Raw genomic sequence first — 27850 nt, forward strand, 5'->3', positions numbered from 1 at the left:
GGGATTTTGATTGGAGCCGGTTGGATCAGGAGACCGAGTGGCAATGAAATATGCAAATGATCAGGTGGGATTCAATCTGAAGGCCAACATTTTATGCAAACAAGCTATTTACGCATACAAGACGTATTTAATTAAGCAGGTCATGTTCACAGCGAGAAACATTGAGATTTCAGACTCTGGTGTAATTTAGCGGGACAGGCGACTATGTGAGAGATGATCCATCGAGTTAACAGTCCTCACTTAAGAACAAGTTTAACCATCTAAAGACTGAACTGTCATTCTGCCCCTCGGACATTTTTTTTGTTATAAAGGCACTGATTCAGTAAGGTATAAATGTGTGCCCTGGAACGATTCAGCCTTCCTCCATCTCCCCCCATCCCAAATATTTGTCACTGTTGATACAAAGTCAAAGGAAAATTAGACCAGTTGCATAATCAGAGATTCAAATAAACAAACCAACGTTCCATTAGGTTGTCGTTTCTCCATTTTTCATTTCTCTTGGCCAGGATCTAGGCTGTTTCGGAGTGACAACTATTTTGCTCAGTTGGTTATTTTAAACACTAATCACAATTCAAAACTATTGCCTCTCAAGCGAGGCATTGCTGGTGGATCAGGGTTGACAGCAACAACTAAGAACGTATAGAAAAGCAAACTGATATCACAAACACAGATTAACAGGAGTAGGTAGTACAAATCACAAGGCAACTAGTACTGCCAGAAAAGTAGGCCTTCTACAGTCCATGTACAATCCATTCGATCATGGAGTCTACCCAACCCATTTAATCTCCTGAGATGATCTCGCCAGTTTCTTCTTGTTTCCAAATGTCAATCAAGCAAATCTCCAGAATATTAATTCATTCTCATATTCCCATTGTCCAACCCCGGTTGCCAATTTTCCACAGGTGTCATTTCCCTTATCCAGCAGAACAGGAGCGATCATGTCCCATGGAGTGTTTCAAGTATCTGCCCCTGTAACCACTTGCCTGGATGAGTACAGCTCCAACAACACTCAAGAAGCTTGAAACCATCCAGGACAAAGCAGCTCGCTTGATTGGCACCCCATCCACCACCTTAAACATTCACTCCCTCCACCACCGGCGTACCGTGGCTGCAGTGTGTACCATCTACAAGATGCACTGCAGCAACTCACCATGGCTTCTTCGGTAGCACCTCCCAAACCCGCGACCTCTTCCACCTAGAAGGACAAGGGCAGCAGGCGCATGGAAACACCACCACCTCCAAGTTCCCCTCCAAGTCACACACTATCCTGACTTAGAAGTATATCGCCGATCCTTCATCGTCGCTGGGTCAAAATCCTGGAACTCCCTCCCTAACAGCACCGTGGGAGTACCTTCACCACACAGAATACAGCGGTTCAAGAAGGCGGCTCACCACCACCTTCTCAAGGGCAAGTAGGGATGGGCAATAAATGCTGGCCTTGCCTGCGACGCCCACATCCCATAAAACGAATAATTTTTTTTTTAAACCTCCAATCTCACTCGTGACCAGATATTTATCCAGCGCCTTTTTGAAATTCAATGTCTCAGCCTCAGCTGCTTTTCCTAGAGTCTGTTTCATATCCACAACTCTGTGGGGAGAAGTTTCTTCTAATCTACAGGGCTCAGTTGACATCCTGTCAGCCTGATGTCCTCTCATTCTGTACATTAAATCCAAGTCTGCTTACATCCACCTGCATTATTCAGGCCATTCATTTCAATCCTCGATTATGCCTACTATCTTCTTTTCTCCAAAGAAACCAAGCTTAGTTCTGTGATTCTTTCTTCACAACTTAAAGCTCCAAGTCATCCTGATGCTCTGTGAACCCTTTCCAACATATTAATATCTTTTTGAAATTGCAGTATCCCAGATCGCACATTGGCATCCTGTACCAGGTCAGAATAGTTTTATTGCAACTTGTAATCCAATGCACATGGGCCCTAATATTTGATTAACTCTGCTGACTAACAGCTTCACTTTGCCCAGAGGCATTCACTTTCGCATCTAGATCCATTACCCACTCATCACGGACACCTGGCCACCTAGGCAGGCATCATTAGAACATTTCATGACAGAGTTACCTGACTCTGTGTGGGGTAGTTGGATCAGTGCCAATAGACAGGCTCAGAGAGAAAGAGGAAAACTGAAGAGGATTTTTAGGAGGATTTCAAAGAAGCAAAGCAAATGTGATATTGTAATGAAATCTGTTTGTCTTGATTCTGTATTCGTTTTGCACTCATGTATATTACCCTCCCCCACTGTGTATAGTTTCACTTCCTCTTTCCCGACTAACCTGGAAGGTTCCAGGTCTTGGCTCTTGGCTCCGCCCCTGACTTCTCTTACATAAAGATCCCAGGATCTGTATGACTCATTCCTGTGAACCAGTCGGCATGTTGAGATGTTAGCTCTGATCTTAGTGATTAAAAGCCAACTTGTTTAAGTCTATAACTTCTAGTTTTGTGGTTATTGAAGGCCCATCAATTTTAATCACTAAAGAATACTAGGATGGATCAACTCCTAAAACCAGAGCGTCTGGACTTGGATCCACATTCTGCTGAAGCATCAAATCAATTTGGACACTGGCTCAAATGCTTCGAACTCTTCGCGGGGGCTTCATCCGCTAGCGAGGTAGATAAACTGAGTCTACTGACTACTCGCGTAAGTCATCGGATTTATTCGTTCATCCGGGACGCCACCTCTTACATGGAGGCCATCACTATCCTGAAGGCCCAATACCAGAGGCCGGTAAACGAAGTGTACGCCAGACATCTGCTGGCTACACGCAGGCAGCGACCAGAGGAATCAATGGATGATTTCTTACAGGGCCTAAAGGACCTGGTCCGGGACTGTAACTGCAAGGCCGTGACGGCCAACGCGTACTCTGACGAATTGGTCCGCGATTCCTTCATCACGGGCCTCAAATCGAATTATATCCGACAGAGACTGCTGGAGAAGGAGGTCCTGGACTTAAAAAAGGCAGTGGCCACTGCGCGATCGCTGGACGTGGCCCAGAGAAACTCTGACTCTTATTCTTCCGGCCATGCGGCCCTCACTGCCTCGTGCGCGCCGAGGGGGCCGCCATCTTGGAATCAGCCATCTTCCCCATCCAGGTCTCAGACCAGCTCTACGCCGCCGGAGTCCCCACATAGAAGTTCACCCAGGAGTCCTACTACAGCGGCAATGTCTCGAGGCCCGAAATGCTACTTCTGCGGCCAGGCCAAGCACCCCAGACAACGATGCTCAGCGAAGGACGCTACATGCTTCAAAATGTAAGAAAAAGGGGCATTTTAGCAAAGTCTGCAGGGGCAATCCGATTTCCAACTCCGTCACCGCCTCGTGCGTGCTGTGCGGGCCGCCATCTTGGGATCCGCCATCTTTTCCCGACTCAACGGCCGCCCACGGCCCAACAGTGGCTTCGATCATGGTGGATCAATCCAGGCCACACCCGTTGACAAAATCCATGATGGACATACAGGTAAACGGGAATTTAACGAAATGTTTAATTGACTGTGGGAGTACCGAGAGCTTTATCCACCCTAGCCTGGTACGGCGGCACTCATTAACGGTAACCCCTACACGGAGCAGAATTGCTATGGCTGCTAAGCCCCACACTTCGGACATTTTGGGCTACTGTGTGGTAACACTGACTGTAAAAGGAACGGACTACAAGGATTTTAAACTCCTCATGATGCCAGAACTCTGTGTTAATGTAATCTTGGGCCTGGACTTCCAGTGCCACCACGAAAGTGTCACGCTAGCATATGGCGGGTCCCAGCCGCCACTCACAGTCTGTGGCCTATCAACCTTAAAAATCAGCCTGCCCTCTTTATTCGCTAATCTCGCTCCGAACTGTAGGCCCATAGCGACCAAAAGTAGACGGTACAGTCTGGAAGACAGACACTTTATCAAGGCGGAAGTGGACAGACTCCTGCGGGAAGGCATTATTGAATGCAGTACCAGCCCGTGGTGTGCCCAAGTAGTCATAGTTAAAAATAGCGAAAAGAAACGGATGGTAATTGACTACAGCCAGACTGTTAATATTTATACCCAGCTGGACGCCTACCCTTTACCCCACATATCAGAAATGGTCAACCAGGTTGCGCAATACCGAGTCTTCTCGACTATCGACCTCAAATCCGCGTATCACCAGCTCCCCATTAGAACGGAGGACCGCCCATACACCGCCTTCGAGGCGAACGGGCGCCTCTACCATTTTCTCAGAGTGCCCTTCGGGGTAACAAATGGGGTCTCGGTCTTCCAACGTGAGATGGACCGCATGGTTGACGAGAATAAACTACAAGCTACCTACCCCTATCTGGACAATGTCACTATCTGCGGGCACAACCAGCAAGACCACGATCTAAATCTTGCGAGATTTTTAAAAACTGCCCTAAAGCTGAATCTAACCTACAACGAAGACAAATGTGTCTTCAACACAACCCGTCTCTGTATCCTCGGCTGTGTGGTGGAAGATGGGGTAATTGGACCGGACCCTGACCGATTACGCCCCCTAAAGGAACGGCCCCTGCCACACAATCCCAAAGCTTTAAAAAGGTGCCTGGGATTTTTTTCGTATTATGCCCAATGGGTGCCCAATTACTCTGATAAGGCCCGACCCCTCATTAAATCGACGTCCTTCCCACTATCAGCTGAAGCTCGGGAGGCTTTCACCAGTATTAAACAGGACATTGAAAGGGCTGCAGTGTGTGCAGTGGACGAATGCATTCCCTTTCAAGTCGAAAGCGATGCGTCAGACTTTGCCTTAGCTGCGACCCTCAATCAGGCTGGGAGACCTATGGCCTTCTTCTCCCGAACCCTTCAGGGACCTGAAATCAGGCACTCTTCTGTCGAGAAGGAGGCACAGGCTATAGTGGAGGCAGTGCGGCACTGGAGACACTACCTAGCCGGCAAACGTTTCACCCTGCTCACCGACCAGTGGTCGGTGGCTTTCATGTTTAATAACAAACAAAGGGGGAAAATCAAGAATGACAAAATACTCAGGTGGAGGATCGAACTATCCACGTTCGACTATGATATCATGTACAGGCCGGGAGCCCTTAATGAACCCCCAGACGCCCTATCGCGGGGAATGTGTGCCAGCATTCATACGGACAAATTACAGGGTCTCCACAACGACCTCTGTCACCCAGGGGTCACCCGACTATACCATTTTATAAAGTCCCGCAATCTGCCCCACTCCATCGAGCAGGTCAGGGCAATGACCAGAGCCTGCCGCATCTGTGTGGAATGCAAGCCTCGTTTCTACAGGCCTGACCGTGCACACCTTATCAAAGCCACACGGCCATTCGAGCGCCTAAGTCTGGACTTCAAGGGACCCCTTCCCTCTGCCGACCGTAACGTATACTTCCTCAATATCATTGATGAATATTCCCGCTTCCCCTTCGCCATTCCCTGCCCAGACATGACCAGTGCCACGGTCATCAAGTGTCTCTGTAATCTATTCTGCATGTTTGGCATGCCGAACTACATACACAGCGATAGGGGGACGTCATTCATGAGTGACGAGCTGCGCCAGTTCTTGCTCTCGAAAGGGATAGCCACTAGCAGAACCACTAGCTACAACCCCCGGGGTAATGGGCAAGTGGAAAGGGAGAATGCTACTGTTTGGAAGGCTGTCACGTTAGCCTTAAAGTCAAAAGGCCTTCCGACCTCCCGCTGGCAGGGAGTCCTCCCAGGCGTGCTCCACTCCATAAGGTCTCTGTTATGTACTGCCACTAACGCTACCCCTCATGAAAAGATGTTCGTTTTCCCCCGGAAATCCACCTCGGGCATATCTCTACCCGCGTAGCTGACGTCTCCGGGGACAGTACTATTGCGGAAGCACGTGAGAGGCCATAAAACGGACCCCTTTGTGGAAAAGGTACAGCTCCTCCATGCAAACCCTCAGTACGCCTATATCGAATACTCTGACGGGCGAGAGGACACTGTTCCCATAAAAGACCTCGCTCCCTCAGGGAGCGGAGAGAACGATGGGAGACTACCCGATGAAGACCTACACTACAAAGAGACAGGACGCCCAGAGGTATCAATACCCAACTTTAACCTGGAGGACACTGCAGATAACCTGGAAGACACTGCGGAGGCCCGGACAGCGGAGGAACCAGAATCCACTCCCCTAGAGGCACCCCAACCGGCTTTGCGCCGATCACTGAGAACTGCAAAACCTCCTGACAGACTCACTTATACCAACTTTTAAGAAACATCACCCCGATGGACTAAATCTATAGAAGGGGTGAATGTAATGAAATCTGTTTGTCTTGATTCTGTATTCGTTTTGCACTCATGTATATTACCCTCCCCCACTGTGTATAGTTTCACTTCCTCTTTCCCGACTAACCTGGAAGGTTCCAGGTCTTGGCTCTTGGCTCCGCCCCTGACTTCTCTTACATAAAGATCCCAGGATCTGTATGACTCATTCCTGTGAACCAGTCGGCGTGTTGAGATGTTAGCTCTGATCTTAGTGATTAAAAGCCAACTTGTTTAAGTCTATAACTTCTAGTTTTGTGGTTATTGAAGGCCCATCAGATATTGAATAGTTTCACCTTCTAATTATGCACTGCTCCCAGGAGCCAAAGTTCCTGCCTTTGCTAATTTCAGCAGAACAAGTAGACACTGGTACAAGGCAGCATTCGGCCCGTGAAACCGCTGGCCCTGGAACAGACTTACTCGCCAGTGATATCCAAAGGGAACTACGGATTCAATTATTTGAAATTAATCTCTTTCTCCCATCTACCTTTTGACAAAATTGGCAAAGACAGGAATTTAGGCCTCGAATGTTCCGATGTACTCTCCTATGATCATTGTGCAATCAGAATCTGCAATAGCTTTCAAAATTGGTGCCGACCTGAATGTGAACTTATGAAAAATTAATAGAAATACAAACACAAAGGAAAATGAATTGGGGATTTCTAAACTCATGTGAAAATGAAGTCTTTCCAAACTTTTCAAGTCTTTACTTCATTGGCTATAAAGCGCATCGGGACGTCTGATGGTCGTGAAAGGCGCAATATAAATGTGAGTCTTTCTTTCTAACACAATAATGAGGTTGTTGGTTTACTTAGTATCATGTTTTAAAAGCAGAAAATATATTTAATTTTAAAAATCTAAAATGATTGGACTTATTTGATTGCCTTTGGGAGCTGGAGAAGAATTTTTCAGATTATTTTCCCCCTAAATTGGGCTACGGTTTTTTTCCACTGTTTTTCTTTTTTGCCTGTCACTGGATATTGTGTAACGGGGAGGGAGGGGGTACTGAGGTGATGGGGGCTGGCACGAGGGAGGGGGGTTGATGAGGCACACAGGCTGCAGTATGTCAGGATGGAAGTGGCTCAATGGACCCGCTGGTCATTCCTGTCCATGTTCGTATGTATCTGCAAAATATGTAGTGGTTCTTTTAATAAGTTGATTTGTTTGACCTGCTGTCTTCCAATGGCATTCATTTTTTAATCAGGATATTAAACACAGGTTGCGACAGAGGCCATAATAAGGCCATAAGAAAAAGCAAACCAAGCACTAAGGTTTATTTCTAGAGGGATAGAACTGAAATGTAGTGAAGTTATGCTAAACTTGTATCGAACCTTTGTTAGACGACACTTGGAGTACTGCATACAATTCTGGTCGCCATATTATAAAAAGGATATAGAGGCACTGGAGAGGGTGCAGAGAAGATTTACAAAGATGATACCAGAAATGCGAGGGTTTACATATCAGGAAAGGATGAACAGGCTGGGTCTCTTTTCTCTTGAAAAAAGAAAGCTGAGGGGTGACCTAATAGAGGTCTTTAAAATTATGAATGGTTTTGATAGAGTGGATACAGAGAGAATGGGCTGGATTTTGCCAATGGGGAGCTTTTGGAGGCGGGACTCCCACTTGTCGGGTTTCAGTCCCGCCTCCATCAACGTCTGGCCCAGCGGGCTTAGCAGGCCAAATAAGGGAAGCTGGTTACAGAGAACGTCAACGTATGATGTTTCATTTGACAGATGAATTGTCATCATTTGACAGCTCTGTGAAGCTGTCAAACACTGACATTCTCTGTAGTTTGATGAGTTCTTGAATTCAAGATCTCATCAAACCTCTTTCTTTTGCAGAAATTAGATGGTTGTTGCATCTGAGAATGCAACGGCCATCTGTCATCTCTGCCGTGGAGATGCGAGACTCTCCGCATACCCAATGACTGAAGCCCGCAGGAAGAAACAAAGGTGAGTGAACTTTTACTAACAATTTCCACTTACCTCATATACTCACCTCTCCACACTTGCACCCATCACTTACCTTCACAGCACACTTTTGGACCCCCCCAACCCCCGCAGACCCACTGCTCGCCTCGGTGACCCTGGCGGGGTTCGCAGCCTTCGGGAAGCCCACACTTGTGAGGGCAAAATGGGGATAATCCTCTTATCTGCCTGTTAACTACCTGTTAACAGGCAGTTAAGTGGCTGTAATCCCCTTCCCGCCTCCATGGAGACGGGACCCAGCGCGGGTCGGCTACCTGCCTCCTGGCAAGATGGCACAGAGGCGGGTTGGGGGCGGGTTGGGCACCCACCCCCAAATTCTGGGTTGGGCACCCACCCCCAAATCCTGCCATTTTCCCAGCAGTCCCACTTCCATACCCGCCTCCCCAGGGCTGGCAAGATCGCGCCCCTTGTTTCCACTTGTGGGGAAGAGCATAACTAGAGGCCATCAATATAAGATAGTCACCAAGAAATCATATAGGGAATTCAGAAGAAACTTCTTTACCCAGAGAGTGGTGAGAATGTGGAACTCGCTACCACAGGGAGTAGTTGAGGCAAATAGTATGGATGCATTTAAGGGGAGGCTAGATAAGCATATGAGGGAGAAGGGAATAGAGGGTTATGCTGATAGAGTTAGATGAGGAAAGATGGGAGGAGGCTCGAGTGGAGCATAAACACCGGCATGGACTGGTTGGGCCGAATGGCCTGTTTCTGTGCCATATATCCTATGTAATCCAATGTAAATTACTAGTTATCCCATGATATATCTGCCATAGTACCACAGTAATCCATTTATTTATTGAAAAGAAAGTATGGTTTAAAAAGTTGCTGAACAAATATCTAGCTCCTTGAAAATGCAGCAGACCTTTCCATTGAAGCCTTTGTCCATATTTGCAGGCTAGAGCTCTTACTGGACAGTGTTACACCGCAATCAGGTTAATCATTATTTTAAATGATGCCAAGTTATAAAATTATCTGTTTTTATAAAGCTTTTCAGAATGGAGATACTGAGGGAGCAGTGAAAGTGAGGTTTCAGCCTCGTTCAAAATTTACAGCGAGGGATTTAATTCCAATTCAATTCAATTCAATTTTATTTGTCATATATGCAGCAGACGTGTGTACTGCACAATGAAATGTTGATTTTTACGAGTCCTCCCAACATTGGAATAAATATGGCATAACAATGATAAAAAATACTAATAGAAATACAGTAATAATAAATGAAACAACAGTAATAAATAATAATAAATTATTCATTCATGAGTCTTATGGCCTGGGGGTAGAAGCTGTTTCAAAACCTGCTGGTACGAGACCGTATGCTTCGGTATCTCTTACCGGACGGGAGCAGGGCGAAGAGGTTGTGGCTGGGGTGGCTCGCGTCTTTAATAATTCTCAGGGCCTTCCCCCGGCACCTCTCAGGATAGATATCCTGCACAGCAGGTAGTTTAATACGTTTAGTGTGTTGTGCAGTTTTCACCACCATCTGTAGAGCCTTGCGGTCTGTGGCGGTGCAGTTGCCATACCAGGTAGTGATGCAGCCGTGCATGACTTTTATACACTGGTTAACGAGTGTTAAAATAGTACAGAGAAGAATTTAACACAAACACATTAATTAGTGTGCACACGGAGTGAATTGAATCCCTCAGTCTTCCCATAAGGTATTAGTTTTCCACTCTCAAGTAACTTACCAAGGGGAAGGGAATCTGAGGGCTGTAGATGGGAGGGCTGGGTGATGTTACTGATAACATCCTTTCTTCCCCTCCATTTCAGAAAGAATGACTGATACTAAGGTATGCATCCACAATAAATCCTCCACTATCTTGCCTAAGTGACCTTTCTTTTCATAAATGGGCCTGCATAGCAAACAGTGGTGAGTTGTTCACGCATAAAGGTCATCATGTCAAACCTCAACTCAATGTTCACACTTCCAACAAGAGGCAATGGATAGTGATTGGGATTGGAAAATCTGACTGATGTTGTTGCCTCTCCTTCATCCAGAGTTACTGAGGTAACTGTAGCACTCCAACTGCTACCTGGGCTGAGAGCACCTAACTCAGCAGGGATCAGGGATCAAACCTGACCTCAATCACTCAATACTAAACTAAGGTGGTGCATTTACCCACTGAGCCCTCAGGGGGACTAGAGTTGGGTTCTTCAAAAGGTAAAGGAAGCATTACCATAATGACTGCTTTCAAGGATGATAGTTACAAAGCAGCCAGTTCTAAGGAGCCGGGTCCAGTCAGTAACATGCCATGAAGGAGCTGGTCCTGTCAGTAACAAGGGCGAGAGAGCTGGATCCAGTCAGCAACACAGGGTGGTGGCTGGGAGGAGTTACTGAGCCTGATAAAGTAAGGGAGCTGGATTACCATTGGGAGTGGTACAGTTATTTATATTAGGTGTGAAAACAATCTCCCCATTTCAACAACATGCATCATTACAATTACCTTGACTGTCTGGCTCAATAACTAAATCATATATAATCACTTACTGTCTATTTGTTGGATTATTTAGAAGATTTCTATTTACAGATACACAAAATAATAACATAAATTACAGTCTCGGCCTGAAGTATTTAAAGAAGCCTTGATAAGGAGCCTCCTTACGATTGAAAGAATTAAGACTGTGAACAGCTGTCCACCAGGCATTCAGCCCCGAGTCCCATATGAAAGCACCCTAAAATAGCTGCAGAGGTGAGTGAAGCCTGCAGCATCATTTAAATACTGAACATGTGCTGATTCTGCCAACACATCTCTCTCCCTAATCCCCTCTGACTTGCTGCTTCTCAACCCCACTTCCAAAGCCACCTCGAAACCTAACTTGGACGTTTCTTTTGGTCACCACCGCAAACCCTCCTCCCAACACTGCTCGGTGTCTGGTTATTTTCACTTTTCTGAAGCGCTTTGGGACATTTTATTATATTCAAGGCGATATGTACAAAAGTACAAGTTATCAGCCCAGATTTTGCGGTGGTAATGACGGCGAAACTGTCAGCGTTTGTCGTCATTACCCCTTCCGAAACTGACCGTAACTTCAGGATTTAGAGCATGCGCAGATAAACATGGAAATCCTGAAGTTACGGTCAGTCATTCCCTGCTCCACCATAGGCTGCACAGTGGAACTCCCCATAGCCGGAAATCAGTGAAATCACTTGAACTGACAAAATGTCCCCTTTTCCATTCTAATATCGCTGTTAAACACACCATAAAAAGTTAAGCCTTATTGAAAGAGGTGTAACTGGAGTTTTAACAATGTATTGACTGCTGAAGAACCATTCTGGCCCTGAAAAATGAATTTTATATTTGTGGACTGTCAAATTTCTCCTTTATGATTAAAATTACTAGATTTTTTTAAACAATAAATATATTTTTTAATTTGTTTTTAAACTTTGTTTATGATATTTCATCTTCTACTTAACCTATGTGTATGTCCCAAACATTATTTCGCTCTCTAAAATCTGTTTTTTATTTCCTGGTTTGCTGCCTGTGAGAATTCTTCAATGTGTTGGCTGCTTAGAGAGCTTGATGACATCATTGCTGCTGTACACTGGAGATCCCCTTTTGACAGCGCTACAATCAAATTAATGTTAAGAAAGCTAAAGTTTTTGCCACAGAGATCGCAAGATCATTGTAGGCAGCTTTCTTCAAGGTCAGTGGCGATTGCCGTCACTTCACCACTAACTGCAAATTCCGGGCCATTATTGTCTGTCACTTTTGCTGCATTAGCAGTGAAAATAATCTGCTCTCTACCATGTCAAACTAAGAGTGCACTGGCACAATTAAGAGATTTGTTCTTTAATCTTTCAACTCGCCCACTATCATTGCTCCCCTGAACTTTCCTCTCTTGTTCCCCCTAAACTCCATGTTCACCACCCTACACATTATCCCCCTCACTGTATCATCATTGTGTTGTTGCTAACACTTATTACACTGTCTTCTACTCTAACTCATTCTTTCCCCAGACCTCAAAACTGTGGAATGCCTCAGCACTATTTTCCTTTCCTTAAAACCCAATCTTTGGTGTCACCTAATCACTACTTTGAGATTTAACTCATCTTCTCTTCTACTTTTCCCAGCCTTGGTGGTACCTTGCCTTATCCCTTCACCTAGGTTTCCCAATGATGTTAGTACAGTATACATGCAACAAAAGCATCACTGCCTCGATACAAAGTCAAATGGCAGATATTGCTGAGCACAGTAAAACAAAACAGGGCTGAACAGACAGCAGGATTTAGCATGGGAACAACGTTCTCATCACTCATTTTCTCTTTAAACATCAGTGACGAGCACACAGAGTGTTCAGAACACACATCTATGTATTAATAATGGGGGTTGCAGCCTTTCATGAATACCCCTGATTGCATTTCATCTTCCTACAGTGGGAATTCAGAGGTGCTAAACATTTTGTCCTACACCAAATCTCCCTTTCAGTTAATTTACTGCATAATTATGGTAATTAAGCTCATTTAGACAATGTTTTAAACCTACTAAAAGGACAACTCCACCTTAATTATAATTGTGGACAGCCTGCGGTCACTTGCCATTACCGCTGGTTAAGCGATACAAGAGGAGTGAGAATGAGCTAACTAGTTAAACTGGAGCAAGGCTGGATAACAGGATGATAAGGTTGAATGTCAAATATATCAACCAGCTACACTCACAATAACAGCACACATTTCCACTCCTGCTTATTAAAGGACACCTTAAGTTTGGAGTTTGTACAAACCAATAATATACCCTCTCTTACAGTCTGCACAATCTACAGTCTCCCCAAAAGTTTGCGGTGCAGTTTGATACAAGAGCACAAGGATCTTTGGAGCAGGAAAAGACCATTACACCCAGGTCTGTCCCTTTTTCATGGATCAATCCCATCTATCCACCTTCTCACCATACAACTCAAACCTTTCTCTCCAGAAACACACCTAATCATCTCCTGATCCCATTTTTAAGTTCAAAGTCCTTCTGTGGTAACTTATTTCACAACTCTGTTACCTTCTGGGGTGAAAAAACTCAGACTTGTGCCCTGGGATTTGAACCCCTTCACCAGGATGAAAAATTTGCCTGGATCAATTTTGTCATAATCTTGAAGATTTCAATTACATCACTTCTTTTCCAAAGAAAATGAACCCAAATGTCTTCATTTTTCCTCAACCTAAATTCCTGACAACTGCTGGATATCACACTTCCAATGTAACACCATCTCTAGCAAGCTACAGACCTGAATTGCAGCATAATACACCTTCAGTGCCATGGGAAATTGTATTTCAATAGTTATCTACTCAGTCGCATGCATACATAGAGAAGTTACCTAGTATGATGGGATGACAATCCCGGTTGGCCATAAGGATGCTAAGTGAAAGGAGTTTATGGCTCAGCACAGGTCTAAGTAGCAATGCTTCCAAAGCATAAAAGTCAATAATTTAACATTAATTTCCATTAAACTGAATCTTAAAAAGGCCATAAATATGGTTTCAACTAACCAATGGTGTACCTGATGGGCTAGTGTAGAAGGATCTTTATTTTGCAGCTAACTCATGTTGTACTGCAGGATGAGACAAATTCATAGGGCTAAACATAGAAGATAGGAACAGGAGTAGGCCATTCAGCCCTTCGAGCCTGCTCCGCCATTCAACGAGATCATGGCTGATCATCCAAACCCTAGCACCCGGTCCCTACACCAACAGCCATCCCACCCAAGCCCTATCCCCATGTATTTAATCCCCCCTAACACTAAGGGCCAATTTTTATCATGGCCAATCAACCTAACCCACACATCTTTGGACATAAACCGGAGCACCCCCACGCAAACACAGGGAGAATATGCAAACTCCACACAGACAGTCACCCGAGGCCGAGATTTGAACCCGGGTCCCTGGCGCTGTGAGGCAACAGTGCTAACCACTATGCCACCGTGCTGCTCTATCAAAGTTTTACAATGCATCTAACCTATGCTACAATTGACCTGGGGGCACTTGATGGAAGTTTACAAACGTCACATTTGAGAAGGAGGGAGATGAATGGCTTGTCATTCAGAGTTCAGTCGAGTCTGCTGGTTGGACCAAATTATCTTTTCTAATTGTAATCAGTCTCTCATTTTACATATTGAGAAACCTAGATGAAAGATCAGGGGCCAAATTCCATTACACCACCAGTGTTGAAAAGACTAGGAATGAGATAAATTAGGAAGTAATGGTTAAGTAACAACTAAGAATAAGGGGGCACCCTTTTAAATCAGAAATGAAGAGGAATTTCTTCTCTCAGAGGGTCGTGAATCTTTGGAATTCTCTTCCCCAGAGAGCTGTGGAGGCTGGGTCATTGAATATATTCAAGGCGGAGATAGACAGATTTTTGAACGATAAGGGAGTCAAGGGTTATGGGGAACGGGCAGGGAAGTGGAGTTGAGGCCAAGATCAGATCAGCCATGATCTTATTGAATGGTGGAGCAGGCTCGAGGGGCCGACATCTTATGTTCTTATCTTGTATTTATAGAAGGCTCAAGGTCGTAGATCTGTATTTTTTGCTAAATTGAATAACAGTAAAAGGTGATCAACATTAGACATTTCTTATAATTCTGATCTTTCAACAGGGTTAATGGCATATATGGGGAATTTCTAAAATAGTTGAATAATATAAACCCCTATAAGCTGGTTCTTCCACACCTATCCGTGTTTCTCCCAGCTAAGCTATGACATCATTTGTGTCCAACTCTGACTACATTAACATTGCTCCAGTGCAGGAGCCAATCAAATTAATTTGCTTCATAATGATAAGAACAATCAATCCCCTGAGTGTGGAGCTGGTGCTTGAGCTCAGCACCCCCTTCCCCTCACTCTCCCCTCCCCCGCCACTTCAGAATAAATGGAGTTAGAATGTTAACAAGTGACACATAGAGTGTAGTGGTTGGCCCAGCATGGGTCTCGGGAAGCCTGTGGGAACGAGGTGCATGCTACCCATCTCTACAGCTTCCACAATAGACTCCTCATTGATCCACGAGTAAAGTACCTCTTATCTCTCTAGTGGCACCAACCTACATAAAAGATGAGAAAGGGTCCTCTTCGTGAGGGAGATGCAGCTGTATTTTAACAAAACCATTTATTAATGCTCATCTCTAATTAAGAGCCATTTACAGGAAGCATTTTATATAATTGATTCGCTAAATGTTAAAAAACACACTTATTTATATTGACAGCACAAGGCCAAATGAAAACACACTAATCAGACTTTGCATCGGAAGCAGGTGAATGCATGCAGACCCCACCTATTTCAAGTTTTTATTTAACTTCTATTATTAAAAAAAATTAATTGAGCCAGGAGTGATTAAAAACAAAAAACAAAATATATTTTCCCGTGGTTTGGAAATAGCATCTATAAAAAATACCTGTTGCAGAAAAGTAGCACTCGAGGTTGTGTGTGAGCTCCTTTCCCTTAAAACAGGGACCCATAATTACACTTTCGTACAAGGAGTCTTATCCCATGGTCCACCTGCCCAATTTCCCCCCTCCTCTTCCGAAGGGAGTGACACTGAATGTAGCGCCATGGGCACTAAGCGGTCTCAGTACTCCACCCAAATGGCTGCTCTTAATTGAGTACAGATAGTAATTGCTGTTGCTCTATTTGCCAATCAAGGGCATCGCAGAGCGTTGTCATCAGTTGCCTGCACACAGACACTTTTTCCAGCAGGGGGCAGTGGACAGTAATCAGGAACAGGAACCCTGGTTGATTTTTTATTCTCCCTATCCGGATAGCTGATGTAATCATGTCTCCTTTTCACAACATAGCATGTAGTTTTCTTTCCTATAGGGTGGCTGTAGGATGCTCCCAATCACTGATGTCCCAGGAGAAGCCCAGCTGGGGTTTGGAGAGGGGGAAACAATCCCGGACCTCCCACACTGTGGAGGAAATGAGAATCAAAATTCTCCTGACAAAAATATTTTTATAACAAGGGGGAGGAATTCGAACAAAAGGTACTTCTAATAGGTTTCCCTTCCCCTTTAAGGTCTTGTGTTGGCTGATAGCCCAGGCCAACTATAATAAACTAACCAGCTACCACAGCATTACCTTTAACACACAAACTGCTGAGTACCAAGACAGTTCAATACATTCAGATGAACTGCTGTAGTGGCTACTTGCTAGGAACATTTAAGGAACAACTGAATCACTGCACAATCTTAAATCTTATAAAGGGTTTATATACTTCCTGTAGTCTTTCAATCCTGCCCTGTTCCTGTGTTTTATGAATTCCAACTGCTGATTAGGAGCAGCCATTTTGTTAATATATTGTTTTAGTAATATCATAAATGAGGTGTGCAGACCATCATCCCATTCTTCATGTCACTGGAGAACGCACTCTTCCACATTACCCCTGGTCAACGAATTGAAAACATGAATACAGGAGAACAGAAGGAGCTGAGAGGCACTGGGACAGCAATAGGTAGAGCCCATTACAACACTCAACACACTTGGTCATTCAATAGACTATACCTACCCTTTAGTCACTACCCCAAGTGTGTTAACTGCATCTTCTAACGGAAAAGTAGATTTACATTGAATGTAGAGGAAGACACGGGGCTTTGGGGAGAGATCTGGGCCATGAGATTAGTTGTGGGTTTCCCTAGGAAGGAGCCAGCACAGACGTGATGGACCAAATGACCTTTCGTTGTAACAAAGTTTGGAGTGACAGAAGGCCTCAGCCTGCTCCATCCAGAACTCATGCATGATTATTTTATCATGTTCTCCCCTCTCCTAAAGCCATCTTGATCCTCTATTTTAAAGAACATTAAGTCCATCCTCCATCTCTCCTAAACAAAAAAAAAAATCAGGCAGTGCTGTGGTATCTCCCTAACCCTCAATCTAAGTTTGTTATTTTAGTATGTTTAATTTTATTTTAAAAATACCCCTCCTTACAATTGTAACACTCTTGCCCCTTTAAGGTGAGAGACCTGTTGTATTCTCCTGGGATTGGACTTATCCCTCTTAAAGCAAACTGTACATTGGTTAGAGTAAAATGAAGGTGAAAACCCTGCAATCATCTAAGAACCAATTAGTTGCTGCAATGGGGTGGATTGGGGATCTTTCTGGATGAACAAACCAAGAATTCCAGAACAAATCCCTGTGGAACTCCACTGGTTACTTTTTCCCAGAGAGAGCATTTTCCATTAATTACCATCTACTGTCTCCTATTACTAAGCCAGGTCTCAATCCACCCAGCCAATTTGTCAACTATTCCATGAGCTATAATCTTCCTTACTAGCCTCACATTAGGGACTTTGTGGAAAACCTTTTGAAACACCAAGCAAACGACACACACTGAATTACCCTTACCCACTCACTTGGTTACTTCCTCAAATAGTTCCGGTAGGTTTTTTACGTCTGAGCTTTAAACCCATGCTGATTGCTCCCTATGATAACTATGTTCTTTCGATGCTCATTTATAGCATCTTGCACTGTAGAATGCCTTCACGCAGTTTCCCCCACTGTGGCTGTTATGCACAATGCATTATTCCAAGGGGGAACATTGTGTGAACCATTTTGACTCTTTAAGATCGCAAGGTTTAACTGCTGCAAAAAGGCACATCCTCTGGTATTTTCTGTTGCTGGAGTGTTATTCTAAAATCAGCTTAGCATGACTGTCTTTCTTTCTTTAAATATTTTTTTAAAGGTGACAAAAATTGCATGACAGGGACATCTCAAAATGTATAGAATTATATAGAAATTACAACATAGAAGTAGACCATTCTAGTCCATGTTGGTGTTTATCGTCCACACAAGCAATCCTCGGGTGCCCGCCTTGTTCCCATATCTCTTCATTTCAACCATCTATCTAACCTATACTTTAATGTTGACATGGTCTCTGCTTTAATCACTAACTCTGGTACTGCATTCCACAGCTTCACAGCCCTCTCTGTAAAAGTTTCTCCTGCTCTATTGTAAAACTTTTAAATCTATGTCCCCCTCAATCTAGACCAATCAATCCCTGGAACAATTATACCCAGTAGCACGTGGTGTGTTCTATATTATTATACCCAGTAACACGCAATGTGTTATGTAATATATACAGGAGCCTCACAAGCTTTAGCAGTGTGTGATTATATTATACACAGAAGCAATATATCTGGAACAGAGTTATAAGAACATAAGAAATAGGAGCAGGAGTAGGTCATACGGCCCCGTGAGCCTTCTCCGCCATTCAATAAGATCATGACTGATCTTCGACCTCAACTCCACTTTCCCGCCCGATCCCCATATCCCATGATTCCCTTAGAGTCCAAAAATCTATTGATCTCTGTCTTGAATATACTCAACGACTGAGCATCCACAGCCCTCTGGGGCAGAGAATTCCAAAGATTCACAACCCTCTGAGTGAAGAAATTTCTCCTTATCTAAGTCCCTTATTCTGAGACTGTGACCCCTGGTTCTAGACTCCCCAGCCAGGGGAAACATCCTCCCTGCATCTACCCTGTCAAGCCCTGTAAGAATTTTTTATGTTTCAATGAGATCACCTCTCATTCTTCTAAACTTTAGAGAATATAGGACTAGTCTACTCAATCTCTCCTCATATGACAATCCCCCCATCCCAGGAATCAGTCTGGTGAACCTTCGTTGCACTCCCTCTATGGCAAGCGTATCCTTCCTTAAATAAGGAGACCAAAACTGTACACTATACTCCAGGTGTGGTCTCACCAGGGCCCTATATAATTGCAGTAAGACATCTTTACTGTTATACTCAAATCCTCTTGTAATAAAGGCCAACATCCCATTTGCTTTCCTAATTGCTTGCTGTACCTGCATGTTAACTTTCAGTGAATCATGTACAAGGACACCCAGGTCCCTCTGAACACCAACATTTCCCAATCTCTCACCATTTAAAAAATACTCTGCTTTTCTATTTTTCCTACCAAAGTGGATAACTTCACATTTCTCTACATTGTATTCCATTTGCCATGTTCTTGCCCTGTCTATATCCCTTGAAGCCTCCTTGCATCCTCCTCACAACTTACATTCCCACCCAGATGGGATCCGATTGACCACCCGTTTTACACCCAGCCCGATTTTACTTTCAGTCCAGTTTCCTGCTGGGTGGGTTTGGTTAAACTTACCTCCCAAGTGTAGTCTTCAGGTGAAGTGGGGTTAGAGGCAGGGGGAATGATTGGTCCAGGGCCCTAGATGTAATTCAGTTTCCATGTTAAAGTTATAGATACTCGGTCCTTAATTGTAGAAGATGCTTTGATTTTAGATTTACTGTTATACAGCAAAGCTTATTGCGATTTAGGAAGCAGAGAAGTAGAGTTGGTGGGAGCATAGTACAGGCTGAAGAGATGAAAGACACAAAACTGACTTGCTAAAGCGGCACCACTGGGGGGAGAGTGTAATTACAGCGTGACACGTTTACATGGGGGGAGCTGGGGTGGTGGGGGGGGTGGATTTTAACTTGTGTTGCTGGGCAAGCAACAATTGGCTATTGTGCATTTTTCAGCCAGCGATAAAAAGTTAAAATTACTCCCAGGCAGTTTCTATAATAAATATGGACATAGGAATCTAGACTATAAGTGCATGCAGACATAAGATTTTGAGTATATTATAGATATACACAACAGCATTATGTGCAGCAACGCTACTTTTGAATATATATATATTTTTTAAAGCAACGTGGAGCATATTCTTAAATGCCTGGTGTTTGGGGAATGCATGAATGGTTGCAACACTATCAGGATTCAGGTACAATGTAACAGATACTTCTCCTTCACCATTTTTGATTTCATCTAGCAGCCAAGCGTGTTGCTAACCTTGAGCACTGCCAGTCATAGTCTACTCTCTGTACAACACAAACTCCCTATCTTATCCACATAGACGCTGGAAAGAAGCATCTGATCTCTCCAAATGAAATGGTGACAGATAAATCCAAGTTATTTGCGGATTCAGCAAAAAATATATATAAAAGCAGTTTGGTCCAAAAAAATAAATACAGCAAACTGAGACCCACAAAAAACAGCCACATCAACAGCAGCAAAGAAAGAATAAATGTGTCAGCTTACCCTGCCATGGGGTCCTGAGGTGAAGGTGCACAAACATGAACACTATCACCATAGTGATTCTAGCGATAGTTCCAATCTCACTGCTCACTGTAAATCCACCTGGAAAGAAAATGTAGGTAAATGTGAACTTCAAACATTGAATTACTTTTTTTTTTCATTTTTAAAGATTCCCCCCTTCCCTGTACTCTGGCACTCATATTTGTGACCAGATTAAAGAAGCTGGCAGATTGTGAGTGTGTAACCAATAATAATATAGATAATGGCGGGGGTACATGTGAGAGAAAACAAGAGTCAGAGAGAAACACAAAGAGAAAAACACACACACGCACAGAGAGAGAGAGAAAGACACACACACACACAGACAGACAGACAGTGACACAGAGACAGAGGAACAGACAAAGAGAGAAAGATAGAAACAGACAGAGACAGCGAGAGAGACACAGACACAATGAGAGAGATACACATAGACAGAGAGACATGCAAATAGACAAAAAGGCATCCAGAGTGTGTGAGTGTCTGAAGAAATGTTTAATTTAAAGGGCCATCATTATCACAAGAACCAATAATATGGCAAAAACTGAATGATTGATATGGTTGTGCCACCGATGTACCCATCATTCCGAGGCTTTTATTTAACTCTATGACAAACCCCATGATCCAACAACAGCCAAATAGGTAAACTTGCCTGCAGAACCTAAAAGATCAATAGTTTATTCAGAAACAAAATTCATTGCCAATGCTCAGACAGACCACTGGCAGTTGCATTGCAGTGGAACTTAACTGCGCTGCATTTTTCCCAGTAATGAGGAGGATGCATTTTCTTTGGGCTATGAATTCTGGGGAGGATATCACTAAGCCCGGTTTACACGCTGTAACTCTCCACTTAATCTCTACTCATGAATAAAAACCTTGTTTATCAGCCAGTATTCTCTGCAGAGCTCTAGAGCACAGCTGTGTACCACAGGGTGTGATGATGTCACCTTTACTGAAATTAATTTCAACTGAAAGGAACTGCATGGTGCAACGGGTTGGACTGTGCTCTTACCTGTGGCACCTGGGTTCAGAGCCTATAAAGTGAGCTGACAAAAGTCTTTTGTCTGTTTGCTGTTTGGATCCTACAAGAGATCAGTTTGGCCAGTTTCGTGTAAATACCTAGTGGGTGTGGGCCACAGCACAAGAGACTTTACTACAGATTGGCAATGTCACAACTTGGACTACGAGTTGCTCTTCTGAGTTTTGGATTGAGATACATTTTTGGTGCAGTGGAGAGAGATTTACTCTGCACTACACTTGACCTGAGGGAACTTGATCGGGCAGTGAAGAAGCAGCTTTATTCTCAGCCTCGTGTTCAAAGCCCTCCATGCCCTCACCTCTCCCTAGCTCTGGAACCTCCTCCAGCCCTACAACCCTCTGAGAACTCTAGCTTCCTCCAACTCTGGCCTCTTGTGCATCCCCCTCAACTTTGCTGCACCATTGGCAGCCATGCCTTCAACCGTCTAGGCCCTAAGCTCTGGAATACCCCCAGACAACTTCTTCTCTCTCTCCTCCTTTAAGACTCTTGTTAAAACCTACCTCTTTGACCAAGCATTTGGTCGCCTGTCCTAATGTCTCCTTCTTTAGCACAGTATCAAATATTGTTTGATTCCGCTCCTGTGAAATACCTTGGCAAGTTTTACTACATTAAAGGCGCTATACAAATGCACATTGCTGTTTTATATTTAACTCACACTATACTTGGCAGGAGAGTGCTTGATGAGACAGTGTAGAGAGAACTTTACTTAGATTCAAATGTGTGTTTTACCTGACCTGGGTGTGTGTAATGAAACTAGTTGCCGAAGAAAATGGAAAAAAATGATGTTCCAAGTAATGAACCTCCCTAAAAATACCCAGCACAACAAGACCTCCCCTTTAACCACCGTACACACTCTTTAAATGGAGTTGGGTTAATGCAACACCAGTAGGCGCATCTGATTTTTAGAACGTAATTGAAACACAACTCTAAATGGGTTTCAGCTGCCCTGTCCACCCATCCATCCATCCTGACTCCAGAGACTTTCTAAACAGACACGTTACTGGGCGATAGTTTATATCCAAGCTGACCCTTCATTGCTGTACCTCTGCAAACTGGACTTGATCGGCTGTGCAGTGAGGCTGCAGGAAGGTTCAGCAAACTGAGCATAAACAAAGACTCACTCACAGACTCAACCAGTTTTCCAGCCTAGCCCCCATGGGTTAATAGCCCCAAAGCTGCATCCCCACTTAAAATTCAATTTTTGTTTCTCTGAAGTGAAATAAGCCAGAAAATAAAAGCATAATTGTTGTTTAATGCTCTATAAATAACAATCACGTTTATTGCTGGCTAATTGCTTTTCAATCGCTGTAGCAACATTTTTATGGCTGGTTGCCACTGGATGACCTCTCCATTGCTAGGAGACAGAGGCTGCAACATGGTCACAATTAACTGGTCAAGCACTTCATTGTGACTAGAACAGAATGTCTGCTCCGCCCTCCTTTTGTCCATGTGTGCTCTTGGTCACCTCTTAAATGAAATCTGGCTGCTCCTGGCAGTACAGCCCAATGAAGTGGTCACTTGTATAATTTCATCCATACCTCTTCTGAGAAGGCATTGACAACCATCAATACCTCTCGATCTCTCAATTCCACGGTCTCCCCAACTTTAATTTATTCTTTCCCAAGATCTCAAAATTCTGAAATTCCTTACTTTCCGCTGCCTTTCCTCTCTTTCTCCTAAGCTTCTACATGCGATTCCTCCTCTTGCATCCTTAGTGTGTTCAAATTAAGATTTATCTCCTATCGTTCACCTGAGTTGTTTTAATAAAAACAGCTCCTTAAGGGTCCAGCGTGAAGCACAACAGTCTAAATAACCAAAATATGTAGCACCTATTATATGCTCATTGTGTGGAATTAATCCTCCATTTCGACTTTTTATAAAATGTGTTTCAACACTTTAAAATTTTATTGTACATTAGCTGTACATGACTTGAACAACAACAACTTGCATTTATATAGTGCCTTTAACATAGTAAAATGTCCCAAAGTGCTTCATGGGAGTGTTTAACAAAATTTGACACTGAGCCACATAAAGAGATAGTAGAACAGGTGACAGCTTGGTCAGAGAGTGTCTTAAAGGAGGAGAGAGAGACAGAGAGGCAGAGAGGTTTAGGGAGGGAATTTCAGTGCTTAGGGCGTAAGCAGCTAAAGGCAGGGCCCCCAGTGATGGAGCGATGAACGTCGGGGATGTGCAAGAGACCAGAATTGGAGGAGCACAGAGATCTCGGAGGGTTTTAGGGGTGGAGGAGGGTACAGAGATAGGGAGGGGCGAGGCCGTTGAGGGATTTTTTTTGAAAAGGATGTGAATTTACTAATGAGGCATTGCCGGACCAGGAGCACAGGGGTGATGACTCAGTTGGTAAGCACACTGCTTAATATGGTACTGAGCCAACATTGTCAGGAAGGTCCTGGATTCCGTCCTCCTGTCATGTCAGGTTGCCAGACCTCAGCCAGAACAGCATCAGTGCCCGTAGCTAGGTTAGGGGAAAAGTCAGCCATGGGTCCTCGCTCCTGATCACCAGCCATTGGTCCTTTCTGGAAAGTTCACATGTGTGCAGCATTGCAAGCCTGATCCCATCCTCATCAGAAATCTAGGTCAATAACTTACCGATATTACAGCCTCACACCTGAAGACTGACAACTTGGATAAGGTACCAGAAGGGTTTGAGTAGCCACGCCTCTATATTGAAGCTCCGTAGTGCCTTTCGGAGATGAGGGACAAAAACTAGGATTAAAAATAAATGCAGTGTCCCTTAAACACAGGCTTCAACCAGGACCATCAGTCACTGATGAGATAAGACATATGGTTGAGTGGGACTGCCTTGTATATTGGATAGATATTGACGGTGATATCAATTTTTTTGGCCTATTTGAAGGTAAGCTTTAACATCTGTTGCAGAAAAGGGCCCTCGGACAACTTTACAGTGACAAAGGTCAGCCATGAGTTCTAAACTCCAAGATGCTTGCAGGAATGTGTTTTTTTACAATGGAGAAAATGAAGCTGATCATGGAAAGGGATTAGCATGAGAGATTAGGCTGCTGTCAGGAGCCATTTAGTTTTCCAGCCTCTTGTTTACAAGTCAGTGATTTTTCGTTTGCGAGGGGTGTGGAGTGAAGCACGGAGGGCTGGGCTCAGTTAGTGGCCTGCACTGGCTGTGGAATCCAAGTGAGATCAGTATGCATGACATATGTTTTTTTTATGTGCTTCAGTAATTGATTTATTCAGCTGGGTTTGCCTCCAGTGTGCAAAGCACATCCAATGGGACAGGAAGTCAATTGCCTGGCATTCTTCATCCTAACAGCACAGGGAGGACTGAAGGTAACTAACTCAGGATCTTTAATGGGATGAGTCCCGATTCACTTATATTCAGAACATTACCTATGTTCCAAAATGCTCAGAAATAGCCTTCATGAGCTCAGCTTATAGCTTAGTGGGTAAATGCATCACCAGGTGTGATAGTGAGCTGTACCAGCCAGGAAGGTTGCATTTTGAATCCTTGGTCATCGCCAGGTTAACTGAGGTAAGCTGAAATAGAGTTAGGAGATGTAACTGCTATTATTGGCATTTGGTCTTCCTGGGGTATGGATCCACAGGTGCTAGTTGCCCCCTGGTTGGGCTTCCAAATAGCCATTCGCCATGCATAAGCCAATAAAGTGAGCGGTGACAGGTTATTCTACTGAGGAATCACAGCCAAGACCAAACCTGTGCTCACACAAAATCCACCATCGACACACTTTCCAGCAGAAGTCACTAAATAGCAATCAAGAGCCAGAATTCTGGCTCAATTTCTAACTGGCTTGAAGTATCCCTACTACTTCCTTGATTGAGATCATGGACATTGGACCTTCCTGGTAAGTATGGCTCAGTGGGTGGTACATTGGCCCATTGAGCTACATGGGGAACTGGGAGCAGGAGCTTTATTCTGAAGTGAGACTGGTACAGAAATTATTGAAGAGGAATTTGATGTTATCAAACTCACCCTAACCATGACATTTTAGTGCTTCCACTGTATATAAGATCATGTGTGAATAAGCCAAACAATCTCACCCAGGCCCCTCTGAAGGTCCCATCAGTAAACAGCTTCAATCCTGTGTAGGCGCAAGGGACACAATCTAATTCTCACCCTATTGAATTAATCAAGTCCTTCATCTCCATTCAACAATCCCATCTCCTGTCTCTGGCCAAGATAATACAGGAAACTCTCTTTTAACCGGAAAAATTCAGGTAAGTTTTACTATGTATTAGTGGCTGTGTAACCGGGGTTCCTGCACCTGTGGCCGTGCAACAGGGACTCCTGGATCTGTGGCCGTGTAACCGGGACTCCTGCACAAGTGCCGTGTAATCGGGGCTCCTGCACCTGTGGCCGTGTACGGGGCTCTCGTAGCTTGGTAAGTATACCTCTCTGTAATCCGGACTTTTTGATAAACCGGCACCACGCCGGTCCCGTCGGTGCCGGATAAAAAAGAGTTTCCTGTAGGCAGTTCCACAATGCAGGAATGTCTGAATGGAGGCAGGGAAGGTGGAATCGCAGAAACTGGTCCTTGTCCAACAGGTACAATGTCCATGCAATGTAAATGGAATGAACTAACTCAAATGAGTCTTTTAGTTCAATGGACACAGAGACCTTAAAAGAAAAACTTCACTGTTTTGGGTCATTTGATATCCATTGTCTTCCTGTCAGGTGCATTACATAAAGAGCTTAGGAACAAGTAAAGACCACACAGCATGCCAATCTGTTGCTGAAATTATATCATTAGTATTTTTAGCGCTGACTCTGAGCGTGAAATAGACCTGAACAGAAATCAGAAACTTTATGTGAATTATTAGAATGTGGCCTTTACTATAAACTGACACCAAAGCTGGAATTTTGAGTTCTGCACATTCTAGATTAGAGTTATTACTCACTGCGAGGCCCCCGTGTCTAATTCCACATCCGACTGGTCACCAACTTAATCCCAAGGCTGCTTGGAAGACGGCTAGCCAGTCAGTGCAACAACAATAACAACTCGCATCTATACAGCACTTAATGTAGTAAAACATCCCAAGGCACTTCACAAGAATGTTATCCACGTAAGGAGATAATAGGACTGGTGACCAAAAGCTTGGTCAAAGAGGTAGGTTTTAAGAAGCATCTTAAGGAAGAGAGCAAGGCAACCATCATCTTAGAACAGCCACTCAGTCAGCTCGTATTTCACGAGAAAAAAAACTCAAAAATGCAGGTTTCAAAAACTTGATTTCTTAGAAAGGCACTTTCTGTGCATGCCTGGCTGTTGCATGTTGTAAAGATTTATTTTGTTCAAGATTGGCTCCAGCTGCACGTTTGAGTAGACAGTATGTTTCCCTGTGTCAGTGCATTAACTGGCTTTATTTCAATTGCCAGAGTTTAGAAATAAAATAGGTGAGCAGGGTTGGAGTGGTTGGGAGGTTTACTTAATGAAAAAATTGACACAGTGCAGTAACAGGGGATGGAACCAACACCATCTATATTAGAGTGGTCAGCGCTCAGCACCACTGAAAAATTTGGGGAGTGATAATAATCAATAAGACTATAATAGATTGCAAACCCTAGAGTGAAGGGAGCCAGGTCCATCCAAGACCATAACACGCAGCTCCTGTGCCTGTTCCTTCAAACCACGTTTTCATGCACTTCAGCTTTTTTTTTAAGGTGATCCAAAGCTCGGCTGCCCATGTCCTACCTCGCACCAAGTCCCGTTCACCCATCACCCCAGTGCTCACTGACCTACACTGGCTCCCGGTTAAGCAACGCCTCGATTTAAAAATTCTCATCCTTGTTTTCAAATCCCTCCGTGGCCTTGCACCTCCCTATCTCTGTAATCTCCTTCAGCCCCACAACCCCCTGAGATATCTGCACTCCTCTAATTCTGCCCTCTTGAGGATCCCTGATTATAATCGCTCAACTATTGGTGGCCGTGCCTTCTGTTGCCTCAGCCCTCAGCTCTGGAATTCCCTGCCTAAACCTCTCCGCCTCGCTACCTCTCTTTCCTCCTTTAAGATGCTCCTTAATACCTACCTCTGACCAAGCTTTTGGTCACCTGCCCTAATTTCTGCTTATGTGGCTCGGTGTCAAATTGTTTGTCTTATAACACTCCTGCGAAATGCCTTGGGATGTTTTACTATGTTAAAGGCGCTATATAAATATAAGTTGTTGTTGTTGTTAAGTGACTGCTGAGTGTAACAACTTATTTCCAGTGTAAGAAAATAGACCTTTATTGACAGGGTCAAGGAGCAATAACAACAGACAATAGCTTACTGTCTTTGTATGATATTCCGTTGTCTGATACTTTAACAGAGCCACTAACTTGTTTAGTTGAAATGGGCTAACTATTCTGCTAAAATAGCAGACAGCGCATGTCATAGGAACACATAAAGTGTTTGTCCGCTATTAACATCTACAGTCATTTTTATCCTCTTGAACCTTTGGGTTTTAAAAACAGAAAATGTTTGGAATACACAACAGGTTGATCGGCATCTAAGAGCGGA

At 44.0% G+C, this 27850-nt stretch overlaps 1 long non-coding RNA gene across 7 annotated transcripts in view; it reads right to left on the reverse strand.

Annotated features, from left to right (window-relative positions):
- LOC147099990 (uncharacterized) overlaps positions 1-27850 on the reverse strand; it is a 191672-nt gene that overhangs the window by 80835 nt on the left and 82987 nt on the right. For all 7 annotated transcript variants that reach the window (XR_015073799.1, XR_015073795.1, XR_015073791.1 and 4 more), the window contains one exon: positions 20278-20376. This is a non-coding gene — a long non-coding RNA (uncharacterized LOC147099990). The remainder of the gene's footprint in view (positions 1-20277; positions 20377-27850) is intronic.

This window comes from Somniosus microcephalus, chromosome 27 (genome assembly GCF_052327205.1).
Source record: "Somniosus microcephalus isolate GS21.2 chromosome 27, FLI_Smic_1.0, whole genome shotgun sequence".
In the NCBI taxonomy this organism is placed as follows: domain Eukaryota; kingdom Metazoa; phylum Chordata; class Chondrichthyes; order Squaliformes; family Somniosidae; genus Somniosus; species Somniosus microcephalus.